General features: G+C 34.0%; 1 long non-coding RNA gene across 1 annotated transcript; it reads left to right on the top strand.

The window, feature by feature from the left end:
* Window positions 1–5,519: 5,519 nt before the first annotated feature.
* LOC25502379 (uncharacterized) lies at window positions 5,520–14,865 on the top strand. Its single transcript, XR_005643502.1, has 5 exons — window positions 5,520–7,216; window positions 7,298–13,734; window positions 13,932–14,086; window positions 14,170–14,381; window positions 14,489–14,865. It is a non-coding gene; the product is annotated as an uncharacterized lncRNA (long non-coding RNA).
* Window positions 14,866–16,827: the final 1,962 nt, after the last annotated feature.

The raw sequence follows: 16,827 nt of genomic DNA, 5'->3' as shown, positions 1-16,827 counted from the left end.
CTTCACCCCCATATATCCGCATGTAGTGGTTCATATGCTCTTTCACCTCTCGACTCTCCGCACCATAACATGAATTTCTTTCACCAAACCCATGGACTCGGCTATATAGCCCTAAACCCACAATTTCCATGGCCTCTAAAATCCACAATTTTCTCAATAAATGGTCTCACGAATTTTCTTCACTCTACCATGAGCCCCTTTAACTCTGTTGGTGGTTCTGCACCCAAGATACAACACACGGTATGTCCTTGCCCTCACTATTCTTTCCTTAACAGTGTCCAAAATGGTACTTTGAACATAGTCAAGAAACTTTGGAAATTTTTCACAAACATCTCAGAATTGCATTACATTACTTGCATATGACTCTTGAGTTGAAGATTCAACCACATTTTTCCATGCTTTAAATATGGTCTCAACTATATCACTTGGTTTCACCTCGGTGACAAGCTTCTCTTTCACATCCACTTTGACAACCTTTGGTTTCACTCTACAATATATGATGATTTTTTCTCTAACATTTCTTCCAACAAGAAAATAACAAAGTATTGCACTAGTTTTAGGGATAACAGTTGATAGGGCATTCATCAAAGTCGTATCCCTATCAGTCACAACCACCTTAAGCATATCACTCTTTGACTTAAGAAGTTTAAGCAACATCTGCAAAGCCCGGGTAAAGTTATTCTCCTTCTCACCCGTTATAAACATAAAAGCAACCGAATATGTCATATCAGTTGAGTTGATTTTAACTATCTCAAACAATGGCATCATGTACAAGTTGGTTTTGTATGTGAAATCCATGATCAAAACAATCGGGAAATTGTTAAACAACTTAAATGATTGTGGGTGAGCTCAAAATATGGCTTGCATAGTATCACTCTCACATTTTTCTCGTATAAAATAAACATGTTTGGACTCTTCCAACTTTGACACTAGATACTACATGTTCGTCATGTCACCTCTTATTGCCTTTTTGAATTTATGACGTTCATTGTATAGTGGCTTTATATTTGTCATTGACTCTCTTTTTCCCTTCAAATTTCTCAAAATATTATTTGACTTTACCAAACTTTTGGTCAAGTCATGTACAATCTTCTTGTCGTCCTCCATTAATCTTCTTGCAAGAAGGTGCCCATCTAAATATGACAACATCTCATGGTTGTGAATTCCATTAAGAATAGCCAACTTCCAAGCGTTTAATTCCTTAATGACATATCCACAAATCTTGAACAAACACCCACATTTTCTTGATCTCGTTGCTTTACAATTCATCTTTATCTTTCCATGTATCTTGGCTTGAAAAGAATTGAGGTGTGTCCACTTCGTTGTCACAGAGTTTGGACACATCAGAATTTAAACGTAAAGCCTCAACTTTCACGGAAGTTTCAACTTTCACTGAAGCTTCAACCTTAGGCACTTTGATCTCGATGAAATAATCAATAAAACTAGGTTTTGGATCAACTCGATCATCATCCGTATTCTCAACTATAACTATAAATAAACAACATATAATTGAAAAAATATTTAATTAAGGCTTATTAGATCGTTTGGTCCCTTATTTAATTTCATATTTTCATTTTGGTCCAACAATTAATAAAAATGGCATTTTAGTCCCTCACGTTTTCCTCCGTTTGCCAAATAAATCCTGACTGTTAAGTTTAACTCCAAATAACTATGTGGTCCACCGTAGACCTTATTAATTTTTTAATTTAAACCGTTTGATTTTTTAAAGAGAATACTACTATTGGATTATGCAGTCTACTTTATCTAACGGTGAACCAACACCACCAAATTTATTTCCTTTTCTTCATCTTCTTCATAATTCAACAACACCATCATCATCACTAATGAACAAGCAAGAAAAATTTCCAGAAACAAAAATCAAAATAAACATCACATGATTAACCTCTCTCTTTCAAATTTCAATTTCTTATTCTTTGTTCCAAAATCAAGTAAAACCACAAGCTTCATCAGTAACACCACCAGCTCACAATCCAAATCAGATCATAAGGCGCACAATCATCAAAGGATGCATCACACCAGTCAAATGCGTCGCTCCCACAACCGTCACTCCTCTTTACAACATCACTCCGTTTTCCACCATCGAAAACTAACACCCTCCGGCCACGGCTCCGATTCTGGCCACACCATTGATTAAAGTCAAAGACCCTCTCATCCAGAGCTTCTTCTACAACCTTCTTCTCTAAAATCCCCAATTTTCGATTCCACCCTTTCTCCACAAACACCCAAATCGATAACTCCGTTAGCCCCATTTTCATTTCGCCATTACGAAACCCCAATTCCTCCACCGTGTTCTCAACTCCGTCAAACAACTCTAATATGAATTAGAACTCCTAATGGGTTGGAATTAGAGTTCCTCAAAAGAACTCTGATTATAATGTTCCCTTGAGTGAATTAGTTTTATCCTTCTGAACTCTATCGTAAAATAAATGAGGTTGTTGCATGTTCGGTTCCCGTAACAATGGGTTGGATGAATTTAATTGAACCAGGAGGGTTAGAAACCACACTTGTGAAGGTGAAAGAACCACCAAAGTGAAGAGCCATGGAACAAGGAAAATCACCTCACACAGTACAAAGATTCAGAATCAGAACAGATGTTAATGGATTAAGGTGATGAATGAAGAATGGGTTTAAATTTTTTGGTTATCCGATTTGAATTTTTTTTATAGAAGAGACAATATTGTGGTGATGAATGAAGAATGGGTTTAATTTTTTTTCTTCAAAAGAAGAGGTGATATTGTATTTTGAATTTTAATTTTTATTATTTTTTTGGTTTTAAATGAGTATGAAGATGGATGAAGGTGATGAAGATGAAGAAGAAATAGAAGGATGAAGATGAAGAAAAGGAAAGAAAAATCATGTTTTTGTGGTCCATTATAAGAGTCACAAGGGTCTTGCATGATCCAATGGTCCCCTTTATGTTCAAAATGATCAAAGGGCTAAAATTGAATAAATTAATAAGGTCTACCGTGAACCATCTATAATGTTGACCCACAATAGACATTTGAGGTTAAAGTTGACAGAAACGATTTATTTGGCAAACGGAGAAAAATGTGAGGGACTAAAACGCCATTTTTATTAATTGTGGGACCAAAATGAAAACATGAAATTAAATAAGGGACCAAACGATTTAATAAGCCTTTAATTAACATCTATCTATTATAAAGTAAATACAAAAAAAAATAAAAATTAGGCAGTGAGCACTGCCTAAATTTTCTTTTGCGAAAATTCAAAGTCCCTACGCAGTTAACTACCGTTGGGTCAGTGATAGTTAACAGCAGCTGCGTTCTAATCTCAAAGGTAGTTAACTACCGCTACGCTGCATGTCAGAAGAAAAAAAAATGGCAGAAAAATGATGCATTACATGTTTTTTGACGTCAAACGTGTGCACAAACCTTCCCCGATGATTTGAAACTAAGATTTGGGGGGAAAATTTTGGGGAGATTTTTAAGTATGGTGATACAATGGGATGTATGAATAGGAGGTAGGGTGTGGGTTGTACTGGTTTTAGGGGAAAAGTCGCAACGGTAGTTTACTACCGCTGGTTTTGATCGTAGCGGTAGTTAAGTACCACCAGTTTTGTTCAATGATAGTTAACTACCGCTAGGGATATTTAGGTCTTTTTCATGTGGTTTTAGAAAATAACTAATGTTAAAAAAAGAATTTTCATATTGGAATGCCTGTTTACTCTATATTGAAACCGAAGTTTTACATTGTTCTAAGCTTTTTTGTTCTTAATTTTCTACATTTTATTGTTCTAACTCTTTGCATTTTTGTTTTTTATTTTCTCAGCACTTTACATTTTCAGTTATTTATTTTCATGCCTTTATATTTCATGTATTTATATTTTAATCCCTTGTCTACTATGATCATGAGTGAGTAAACTATTCTAGTCTTGAGATTGTTGAACTAATCAAATGATTGAATCCTACTCAACCCAAATTTAGAATCTATTTTATTTTAATTCTTTTAATAATCTACTCTCATCATTTTTAAGCTTAATAACAAATATCAAACGAAGGACCGAAATGTGAAGTTTGATATTGTTATTTATCATATCTCTAATATCAAATGAAGGAACGAAAAGTGAAGTTTGATATTGAATCAAATGAGATTAGACAATATCAACAAAATATGAGAATAACATTGAGATAATAAGGTTGCATTTAAGGTTTTTAATGATAATTAACCATGAAAATATGCTTTATTATTATTGAGATATTTATGTACTCCACCGTCCCATATTATAAGCAAAAAAATAAATAAAAAATCACACTTATTAAGAAAACTAAAATATAGTAGTTTGTAACATAGTTTTTTGTGTCATCTTTGAAATAAATTTTATAGGAAGATGTAAAAACAATTTTCATTGGTAGTTGATTATAGAGTAAATGAAAAGGAGAGCAAATTGAATGCACTTTGCATTTAATTTTCCTTTAGAAAAGATAATTTTTTGAAAAAACATACTACGTCCGTCCCTAATTATAGGAACATTTTGCAAAAATTACGGAGATTAAGAAAATTGGTTGTAGTATTAAATTTGTATGTAATTACTATTGTTTTACAATTTTATCCTTAAGAGAGAGAGTTAATTTATGTTTTCAACATAATATTTATTGTTGATTGAAGAAAAAGATGCAAAATAAATAAGGGTATGTTGGTAAAGAAATAATTAATGTACTTGAAAATACAAAAAAGGTCTTATAAAAAGGGACAATTATTTTTTCAAAAGGGTCTTATAATTAGGGACGGATGTAGTAATTAAATATGATAAAAGTTTATTTTTTTTGCTTATAATTTGAGATACTTTCCCTTATAATTTATGATGAAGGGAGTATTATAAAATGAAATATTAAGCACGAAGTACACACTTTTTTCCTTAGAATTGAATTTAACATAAAAAAGAGATACTCCCTCCGTCTCTCAATACTTGACCTATTTTGAAAAAATATTTGTCCCATAATACTTGACCTTCTTAGATTTCTAAGCAGAATTTGACAGATTTACCCCTTATAAATACTTTTTGTGGTTCCCATGTTAAAGTTTCTAGTGGAACAACGAAAGTAATCATTACTTAAAAGTGAAAAAGTTTCAAAATAATGACAAGGACAGTTCAGTAAAAATATCATTCTCTTTCTTTCATCTTTACATTTTCTTAATTTATGTGAAATTGTCAAATAGGTCAAAATATTGAGGGAGGAAGTATAAGAAGGGAATGTTTGATTTAGCGTTATGATGAAAACAACAACGACTTCTTAGAGATAGCTTTAGTTTTAGGTCGATACACGCAAACCAGCAACGACTTCCAAGTTCCAAGTATATCTTATCATCCAGCGTGTTACACACAATTCACAGCGCCTTATTTAGAAAGAGAACGCGTCAACCGTTTAATTTTAGTTCAATCATAACCGTCCAAGTTTCCACCACACGCGTTATCGTAGCCGTCAAACTTGACCCCTCCCTCTATATAAGCCTCATAAGTTCCGTCTTTCCAAAGTGCCTCGAAATAGCGCATTCTACGCTCCTCTCGTTTGTTCTCTCTTTCTCTCCTTTCTTTCTTCTTCCTCTTCTTTTCTGTTCAATTTGATTCATGATTTTGATTTCTCGATTCTAAAGATTTGCATGTTCGTTGTTCAGACTTCTTTGATCGATAGATATGGATTTGCGTTTATCGGATTGCATAGATATGAAGAATTTCACACTTTTTTATGGATCATCGTTTATCGAGAATTATTTGTTGTGTAGTTTTTGAATTATTGGATGTAGTTCTTCATAATTGAATAAATCGATACATGTGTTTATCGGTTTTGCAGCGATCGTACGTTTGGAATCTGGATATGAGAACGAAGAACGCCAAAATCGCTCGATGCTCGACCTATCCCTAGTTTATGGATCATCGGTTATCAATTATTATTTGATTATTTATTTGATTATTGGATATAGTTCGTCATAATTGGATAATATCGATGTCTTTATCCATTATGCAGTGATCTTAAGTTTGGAATCTGGATCGTTTTGCTATTCATATGAGAACGGAGAACAAAGAAATCGCTTGCTCAATGGATCATCGGTTATCAATAATTATTTGATTCATTATTTGATTATTGGATATAGCTCTTCATAATTCGATAATGCAGATATGTTCATGGTTTTGTAGCAAGGTGAACATTTTGAGATTCTTGATTCAACGGATATGAACAGAGAACGGCACCAGATAGATGAATCAAATTTCTTCAATGATTTGTATTTATGATTTTTACTTCTTGGCTTTGATTCCATGGTGGTCATAAGAATTGATATGTGAATATGTTTTTCTGCAGCGTGGTTTATCAAAATATGAATAACATGGAGCCTGGATATTTGATTTGGTTATATCTTTCTTTGTTGATTTGGAGAATGAAATTTTGATTTCTTGATTTGGTGTTTTACTTTCTTGAGTCTTTGATTGCTTAATTTCAGGGTTTGTTATAAACGAGATCCTAAGGATCAAGAATCAAGAATTTCATACAATCGCACTTCTCTTCTTTACATGAAAATTTCTTAAAATTCATTTGATAATTATTGTTTTCTTAAGATTTTCATATAATTAATTAATTCTTTATGATACTCGAGATCATTTATCGGTTTTGCAGTGAAACCTCTTGATACATGGGACAAAAACGGCTCCAGCTAGATAAATCAAATTTCTTTATTAGGTTCTTAATAATTTTGATTTGATTGGAAGGCATACAAATTGAATTTTAAACATGTTCTTAATTTATTCTGCAGCGTGGTGGTTTGTCAAACTAAGCGGGAATTTGGTGATGTCTGTTACATTTTTTTCTTTTCAAAATTTCTTCATTGTTTTCTATGTATAATATTAAATCCGTTAATATTTTTTGATTCAGTGATCTCTTTGGTTTTTCAGGAGAAATAATCTATGAAAACACGATTTGCTCTGGTTCTATCTTTCTTCCTCTAATTTTGTATTATTTTTCATTTCTGGGTTCGTGTGCGATACATAAAAATTGGATCATGAACTTTCTTTTTCAGATTGTTTTGTCCAAATAATAAACTCATTCATAGCATAGAACCTCAACTCTTAATTTGGTAATATGTAGTAAATCAAATTTGTTTAAATCTTTATTGATTTTGAGAACAAATAGTCCATGATTTTGTTGATTTTGCAGCTAAAGTCAAGGTATTCTTGATTCAATTGGTAAGTAAGGAGAACTGCTCCATAAATCGAATTTCTTCAATGAGCCATTATTTGTTAATTTTTAAAATTGATTTTCTGCAGTGTGGTTTGTCAAAATAATGATCTCCTTCATTCATAGCATGGAGCCTCTTTTTGTTCAATCTTTAGTGTTGTTGGAGAGCATGTATGATTTGGATGTCTAGAGTCTAGAGTTTGCATGATCTTCTTTCTACTTTCTTTCGTTTTTTGATCCATTAGCCACATGTTGTTTTCTCCTTGATTGCTTAATTTCAGGTTTTCCTATGAGCGAGATCTTAGGGTTATACTTCTCTTCAATCTTCTTTTACAATCCGTTATCAAGAATTATTTCTGTAATTTTTGGATTGTTAAATTGTTAATTTACTTTTTGGTGTTACATGAGAGGATATGATTCCGATTTCTTGATTCTGAAGTTTGTTTATTCTTGTTCAAACTTTCTTTCGTTTCTGGTTTTCTTAACCTGTTTGCTCCATGATTGCTCGATTTCAGGGTTCTCCTGCTAAACGTGAGCATAGATGTCATGAATTTTAACTCTTCTCTTGACTCTTTGTTTACAAATTCGTTATCAAAACATGTCTCTGTATTTTTTGGGATATAATTCTTCATTTGATAATCTGGCGATGCATTTATCCATCTTGCAGTGAGCTGTAAAGTCTGCATTATCTAGAAAGTTTTTATACACCTGAAAAGAACAACAGCTCCAGATAGATAAATATCAAATTTCTTTATTGAGCCATTCTTTATTATTTTAATTTCTGGCATTCAATTGCAAGACGTACGAATTGAATTTTGAACATATTTTCCTGCAGCATAGTTGTCTTCATGGCATGGAGCCTAGCATTTTTATTCGGTGATCTCTATTAAATTCTTCACATTTTATAAAAAAAAATTATTGACACCCTATTTCCTTTTTTTTTTTGTTTTTTTTTTTGTTATTTACTCTTCCATGTTGCAGGAGAAGTGATCGTTGAACATACTCTGGTTCTATTGATCTTCCTCTTGGTTATATCTCAGAAGTTCAACTTTAGGTTTTCTAACACCATCATACTGCTGATTCCTTAAATTTTGGTTTTTGATGTAATCTGACAGTGTGATAGTTTACACAATTTTGGAGAAATTGAGACTCTGCTTTGATGTAATCTCATTTAGGTTTTCTTACTTTCGTTAAATTAGATAATCGAGATATATGTTTAACCATTTTGCAGCAGGTGGCAGAATTCTTGAAAACTAGAAACATTTTACGATTCTTGACACAACGGATATGAACAGAGTGGCTTCAAATAGATAAATCAAATTTCTTCAGTGATTCATTCTTTATTTGTTTTTAATATCAAGCTATTGATTATGAGAAGAGTTGAACTGTGAACATGCTTTTTCTGCAGCTTGGTGTGTCTAAGTCCTTCTGAGTATGGAGCCTTGAGTATTTTTCTGGTGATCTCTATCTAGTAAATTCATCCCTTCAATGCTACTGAGAGCATATATTTCACACTCTGTCATGTTTTTCTTTTCTTTCTTTCTATTTATGTTATTTTTCGATATAAGTCTTCCTTTGATAATCGAAGATTCGTTTATCCGTTGTACTGTTAGCAGGGAAGTCTTGAAATCTAGGAGACTTGATGTAATGGACAAGAACGGGGGAACACGATTTTTCTTTAATGAGTCCTTTATTATTTAAATTTTTTTGGGATTTGATAGCAAGGCATAGAGCCTAGTGTATTTATAAACATTGAATTTTGAACATTTTTGTCTGCAGCACGGTTTGTCAAACCGATGACTTCCTTCGCAGCATAGAGCCTAGTGTATTTATTTGGTGATATCTATCATAATCTATTTGTTTTCAATATTTCTTTTACTACTCTGAGAGTGAATATTTCTTGATTTGTTACTCTTTGGTGTTGCAGGAGCAATAATCTATGTATGATTTCTTACGATTCTATCTATCATTCTCTTGTTTGATCCTCATGTTATTCTTTTTTGGTTGATTCTTTGGTAGACTGATGTTTGCAGTTCTTATGTAATGATCTGATTGTTTAGTTTGTTTGGGTTATAATTGATTGTTCTCTAATTTCTTTGTTACAGCAAGTATTATTAATCGTCAACAGATGTTGTTTTGTGTTTAAGGTTTGAGTAATAGGTAACAGTTATGTTTTGTGGAACTTGGAAACATAGCTGGAGTTCTGATATGTCTAACAACGGCTTGGTTTGGAGATTTAAACTATCTTCCTTCTGTTTGTCAGGGTTAAGTGTTACATAGGTTTGAAGTGCAACAGAAGTCTCCAATCACATTTCACTTTAAGTTTTCCTTCTGAAATGGAGAAATTGGTTTGTGCTACTTACTTATAAAAAGGATATTTTATTTGATATAGACTTTCGACTGTTGATAGGATTGAGTTGCCAATCTGAACATAGGGAGAAATTGGTGATTAGTGCCTCTTTCCTTTGTACTATTTATCTTCTGTCAACTAATTAACAAGGATAAATGATTTGATATACGTAATTAACAAGAATACGTGACTTGACATAAAATTTCAACTGTTGCTAGGATTGATTTGGCAATCTGGACTTGGGGAGAAATTGGTGGAGATGAGTGCCTCTATCTTTTGTACTACTTAACTTCTGTCAACTAATTAATACATGATTTGATATACGTTTTAGTCTATTGCTAGGATTGATTTGGCAATCTGAATTTAGCGAGAAATTGGTGGAGTGCCTCCATTTGTACTACTTATCTTCTGTCAACTAATTAACAACATGATTTATGTTTTCAACTGTTGCTAGGATTAATTTGGCGATCTGAACTTAGGGAGAAATTGGCGGAGATGAGTGTCTCTGTCCTTTTGTTTGTACTACTTATCTTGTTTCTATGATCAACGTAGTTTTCATTGATATTTGTAATTTATGAAGATGTCATCTTCATTACAGTGGCCCAAGGACTCCTGTATTTGAGTTTTATGTGTGTGATACGGAGGAGAAACCTATAAATGTGGCAGGAAGCGAGGTTCCATTCAGCCTTGGGATAAAAATGGTAATTTTCTAGCGGTGTCCTCTTATGGTTTCTTGCAAGTGTCAAGTTTTTGTTGATCTGTATCAGGAGTGAGTATGAAGCATATAAGAATTCTGGACTGGTTTGACACTTTACTTTGTTGATTTGTCCCTTCCTCTGCTATAATCCTTTTCTATTTTAACACACAACTTTGCACTTTACTGTTTATACAAATGATTTGTTAGAGAAATTCAAGGTTGTTTTTTTATTTATATCAAACTGTTTCTTCCTATGTGTGTTATTGAATGAATTATGAAGGAGTTGCCTCAACATGTTGAAAATTTTGAGAAAATGCAAGTCATGTTGACTATCCTTGAACTTCTTTTAGCAAGTCTTTTTTAAGCACATCCTTCCTGTTCTTGTTTTGAACAAAGTAAGTATAAAAAATTAGGAGAGAACCTCAAAACAAAATCTGGCTAAACCACAACAACTTCAAACACAAATATAAAAACATGAGGGGGTGCCTAAAGCTCAGACCGAATCCTAGCAATGCATCAAACTTCCTAACCTTCGCACTAGAAACGTACCAAAATTCAATATGTGGACTAATGCTTCCGCAATTTCCTAAGTTCTTTGTCCACTGCATTGTCTATTTCTCGAATCCACTGCATCATGGGTAATGAGATACCTGAAAACAAGTATAAAATTTCATTGCAAATTCTTCATTTCAATTCAAGATGGCCTTATCCAACTAGTAAGACATCATATTAGCACATATAGTACATATGGATCGAGCACCAAGCATATCATGCACTACTACTACCTATATTGTTAATCTCAAATAGCACCGAGTGAAACTGACAAAGGCGCTTCGAGGGCCTTGGGTGGGACAGTGGGGGATGTGTGACTATGCCACACCGCCATAGCACGCTACTAACAATAGACAACATTTAAAGTATGTTCAATGAGCAAACAGTTACTAATAATCACAATCTATTCTATTAAATATTTCATCAATCACCTGATATAAAAATAAATAAACAACCCATCATAAAATTTCATAAACAATGAAGACGCCCTACTTGACAGATTCATCACAAACAAGTAATTGAGGAGAAAACTGAGAAAATGAATTGAAATACCTTTTCTACCATTCTTACGAATGCCATCTTCAAAGCGACATTCTCGAGAATGTCGATCCGAATTTGTTTCTTCCAAGATTTCACGCAAACTATCTTGTGTCCATCTTTTGAGGAACCAAGATCAAAGACAACGATTTCGTCGTCGGGATCGGATTCTGAATATGCACTCAAAAGATGGACGAAATCTGATCCCGACGACGAAATCGTTGTCTGTGATCTTGGTTCCTCAAAAGATGGACACAAGATGGTTTGCGTGAAGTCTTGGAAGAAACAAATTTGGATCGACATTCGCGAATGTTACTTTGAAGAAGGCATCCGGAAGAATGACAGAAAAGGTATTCATTTTCTCAGTTTTCTCCTCAATTACTTGTTTGTGATGAATCTGTCAAGAAGGGCGTCTTCGTTGTTTATGAAATTTTATGATGGGTTGTTTATTTATTTTTATATCAGGTGATTGATGAAATATTTAATAAAATAGATTGTGATTATTAGTAATTGTTTGGTCATTGAACATACTCTAAATGTTCTCTATGATGTTAGTAGCGTGCTATGGCGGTGTGGCATAGTCACACATCCCCCACTGTCCCACCCAAGGCCCTCGAAGCGCCTTTGTCAGTTTCACTCGGTGCTATTTGAGATTAACAATATAGGTAGTAGTAGTGCATGATATGCTTGGTGCTCTATCCATATGTGCTAATATGATGTCTTACTAGTTGGATGAGGCCATGTTGAATTGAAATGAAATTTTATACTTGTTTTCAGGTATCTCATTACCCATGATGCGGTGGATTAAGCTTCGTAGCTGCATTCGAGAAATAGACAATGCAGTGGACTAGGAAATTGCGGAAGCATTAGTCCACATATTGAATTTTGGTACGTTTCTAGTGCAAAGGTTAGGAAGTTTGATGCATTGCTAGGATTCGGTCTGAGCTTTAGGCACTTACTCATGTTTTTAGATTTGTGTTTGAAGTTGTTGTGGTTTAGCCAGATTTTGTTTTGAGGTTCTCTCTTAATTTTTTTTTATACCTACTTTGTTCAAAACAAGAACAGGAACGATGTGCTTAAAAAAGACTTGCTAAAAGAAGTTCAAGGATAGTCAACATGACTTGCATTTTCTCAAAATTTAACATGTTGAGGCAACTCCTTCATAATTCATTCAATAACACACATAGGAAGAAACAGTTTGATATAAATAAAAAAACAACCTTGAATTTCTCTAACAAATCATTTGTATAAACAGTAAATGATTTGGTTCTGACTTTTATTTTCATACATGTTAAATTGAAAATATGTTGTTTTGATGCAATGTTGTGTGTTAAAAAACAGTAACATTCAGTTTGGTTCCTTTCTTTTTTGCCGATTTTTATTGATGTTCAATTGAGAAGATCACCCTTAGAAGTTGTTGCTATCAATACTACTTCTTTCAACAGTGCAAAGTTTATGCCATTCTAGAGATGCTGGGATAGCTTGATGGGGCCGCTCTTTGTTATGCTGCTGATCTTCAACTTGATTAGAGGAATCAGGCTGCTATTCTTTCTCTCTTAGTTCTTTTTGTTGCAACCTATTTGTTACAGCATAATTTTCTGTACATTTTCATCTGGTGTTAACAGGGTTAGTGTTACATGGGTTTGGTGTACCACAAATGTTAATTCTTTCTCAATCACACTGCACCTTTTCAATAGTGTCTGGAAAGTGGAGAAATTGAAGATAACTGTCTTTGTTTGAGACTCTTCAACTTCCCTCTGTTCTTTTGAACAGACTATGAATATTTGGTCTGCTGTGGTCTGTGGAAGCCAAAGGTTAACATACTATTTATTCTGAATCGCCTGGTTTGGAGTTTATTTGTTCTCGAAATCTGCCATTCTTTTTGTTATCTGTGATATATGAGAATAAGAATCTTTTCCGCCAAATCTGTATATCTTTGTCACAGCAAGGAATCATAAATTTATGTTGTTGCACATGGAGCAGAAATCTGCAATTAGCTGTGACTTAATTCTGACTATTCGGTATACTTCCACTTGGTGATCTCCACTCTAAATACTAATTCGTCACGGGTGTCTCTTAGGAATTTAGTTTTCTTGATTCCTTAAGTTCCATGTGTCTGTTATAGGGGGATGGGACTGCAAAAGCTATGGCGAGAATAAGAAGTTCTGCGATAGCCTATGAATGTAATGTGGGATGGTATAAGTTGTGGTATTCAGGACTTGCTTTGAGATCTGGGTTTAAACCGTTTATTTTTCCTTGAATAATTTTTCTGGATTGGAATTGTTTTCTTTTCATGGTGTCATGTGGTAATGTTGATTTGTGTGTTGTTTATCAGGAATCTGGGTATAAGAAGAGCTTTAGAATAACAACAATTTCCTCGTATAACTTTGGTAAGGAACAACAATTTGGAAAGTTTGATGGAGAGTGCATTGTTTCTTTGTTTGGTTTGTTAGTCTTGGATAGAGTACATTAATGTTCTGAGAGATTTGGTGGGAGTTGTAGATATTTTTTTTTTTCAATTTGGGTTCAGTTTTGGAGTATTTATCCTCTATGAATTTGACCTTCCTTTTTCGGTGATCTATGTTAGGAAAAATGGGATTCTAGAGTTTTGGACAGCTTGGGTCGGCTCTTAGTATTTGGATGTTGGCGTCTTAGTTTGGGGGAGCTTTTCTATACCACTTTTGATAAAAGCACAAGCATAGTTATACTTCTGTTTAGTACAGATCAAACAGTATGTCAAAGGTGATTTCTACTGAGTTACATATGCTTTGTGCATTCTGCTTGGGTTGGTTTATTGTATTTTCTCATTGTCATTGCATATGTAGGTCGCTTGTGTCCGTGCATTATGTTTGTTTGCAACCTCTTTGCTTAAGTTTGGTAGTCTCCTATCCTTTTTCCTTCCTCAACAGCACCGATCTTGGTTGTGAGTTTTATCGAATGGTTTGTGTATACTTTACTATTAACAAAGGTGGTGTCCGGACTCCTCGCTTACGAATCTACATGGGTTGCGGAAGTTGCGGATGATATTACCACAGAGGTAGCTTCAGACTAAACGTCTATTTTTTTCGTTATCTTTCAATTGGCTATGATGACTAGAGTAATAGTAGAACAAGATTCTGTTGTAATCTCTCCGTTCTGTTGTAGGATGATGAGTTTTTGGCAGCCTGAGGATTTCAAGTGTCAATTAACTTCCTCTTTAAATGGTGTACGCTCTTTGTTATAGCAGAAAGTACTCTATTTGTTATGCCAGAACCACATTTGTCCCGGTTGGCCTACTTGTCTCATTTAGTTTTTTCGCATAGTCCGATGAGTATCTGATGGTGATCTAGTAACATGATCACAGGATGTAGCAGTCTTTAGAAAACCATTGGTTAGGGAGGGCAAAGAATTAAGTTTGGAAGGGATTTTTACTTTTCTTTTGTACCATGGTAAGAGAAGGAACTAAGCTATGTTAAGACAAGTTTTATGTTTTTAATGTATCATTGATCAATTTATTTATCCCAATTCTGTTTTCTATTTCATACTGTTTGATAAAAAGAAAAGAAAACACTGTTAGATATAATATTAATTTTGCAAATGTACCAACTTTAGAAATTGGGTTTTCATATTTTAGGTTATTAGCTACGTTCAAACCTTTTTTTGCTTTAGATGGAACAATCCACTGGAGGTAGACAATTAAAAAATTGTACCAATTGTAACAAATTTTTATAATCAAAGCAACTTATAGGCTCGATTCAGCTGTCTTAACTCTTACAATTATAAGGTTATGATGCCCTTGTTAAAGAAATTAAAAAAAAATAGTATGTTTACAATGAATCTAACAATATTTTAACTTTTAAAAAGTTAAATTCATCTCTTTTCACCACTTTTTAATTTGTTTAGAGCTATTTTACAAGTATTAGTTTTGTTTTTAGAATAAAAAAAATGAAAAACAATGCATTGGATCAAGACCAACAACAAGGGTAACAGAAAAAAAGAAAAAAGAAAAAAAAAAAAAAAAAGAGCAAGGATGGCTAGAAAGAGAGAGAAAAGGGGGAAAAAGTGGCCGGTGAGAGCGGATGACTGGTGACGGCGACAAATAATGCTCCGGTGATGATAAGGCTTTCGGCACGGCGACGGCGATGAGTCTTCGTGGTGGAACGAAAGGTGCATGCAGGCATGTTAGCAGCACTCTGATGTTCAAGTCAGTAATGGAACTGAGAAAGAGTTGTGAAAAGTGAATCATGCCTCGAGGGTGAAGCAAGTTCACCTTTATATAGGCGCATTGGTCATAACCGCTATGGTTATGCCGCGTGTGATTAGGGATCGAGGAGGACACGTGTATGGTGATCCTGGTGCGGGGGCACGATTGTGTGGCGTTGTGCATTTAAGCTAGCGTGCTCCTTCAGGCGCGGAGTCTTAAGGCGGTGTATGTTGTGCCATATGTTAACATGTGATTTCTGATTGGTCGAGAACATATGCCAGTTTTTTTTTTTTTAATCATAATGGTCGTGATCAACTTTGCATTGGTCGTGCTCATTATGTTGTGGTCGTGCGCCCTTGAGTCAGCAAAATTTAGAAAGAATTTGAAAGTGAAGCACGGTCATGCACTTCATTAGCACGACCATGCACATTATGCCGTATGAAAAAAAGGTTACAAACTCTTGGAATTTGCTCATTAGTTCCTTGTAATATGAGTTTAATGATTTGTCTAAGGCTCTAGGCTATAAATTGGGCCCTTATCAGGCTTGTAATATGTATTGGAAGAAAATTGCTTTTCTCATATCAAATATTTCCTAAACACATATGAAAATTACTCAACTACCCCTAGCAGTAGTTAATTACCATTGAGGAATCAGTAACATTTAACTATCGCTCACATAAGGAAATGCAGACAATGCAATCTACATTCTTACACCAACTATTTTCGGTCTGTTTTTACCTGTAATTTCAAACGGCAATTCCAGATGAAATTGAACCAAAACAACAACCACCAAGTATTAAACAACTTTACATAGTTTATCAATGATTCATTAACATTACACAAATGTGAAAATACGTTAACGTTACACAAATGTTTGAAATTCAACAAAAGTGAAGCATTATGCAACGCATTACACTAAATGGCATCAAATCACCCCTCAACATGCTAGGCACCTGTAGTTGGAACAAACACAGAGATGTAACACGTTATTTTCAGCCATCATCCTAAACATAAATCCTACGTCGCTATCGTCACAAATAACCGGAGGATAATAAATTGTTTTTCACATGTCTTCGTCTTTGTCTACCCTAAGATCTACACGGTACATGTACAAATACATGATATTTACAATAATCTTCACCATGAAACACAATGCCTTCAAGTCATCTAAATTGTCGGTCGGAGTTAAGAAAGCTTTAATCATCATCTTGAAAATGGAATGTCATACATGACCTTCAATTTTTGCATTTTGAGACATGTTGACCTTCACATAAGTTAACAAAAAAAAGGAAATATCAGA

The sequence above is a fragment of the Medicago truncatula genome, chromosome 8 (genome assembly GCF_003473485.1).
Source record: "Medicago truncatula cultivar Jemalong A17 chromosome 8, MtrunA17r5.0-ANR, whole genome shotgun sequence".
NCBI classification, from domain to species: Eukaryota; Viridiplantae; Streptophyta; class Magnoliopsida; order Fabales; family Fabaceae; genus Medicago; species Medicago truncatula.
Note: the sequence above shows the minus strand (reverse complement) of the source record. Positions and strands in the feature narration are given on the sequence as shown.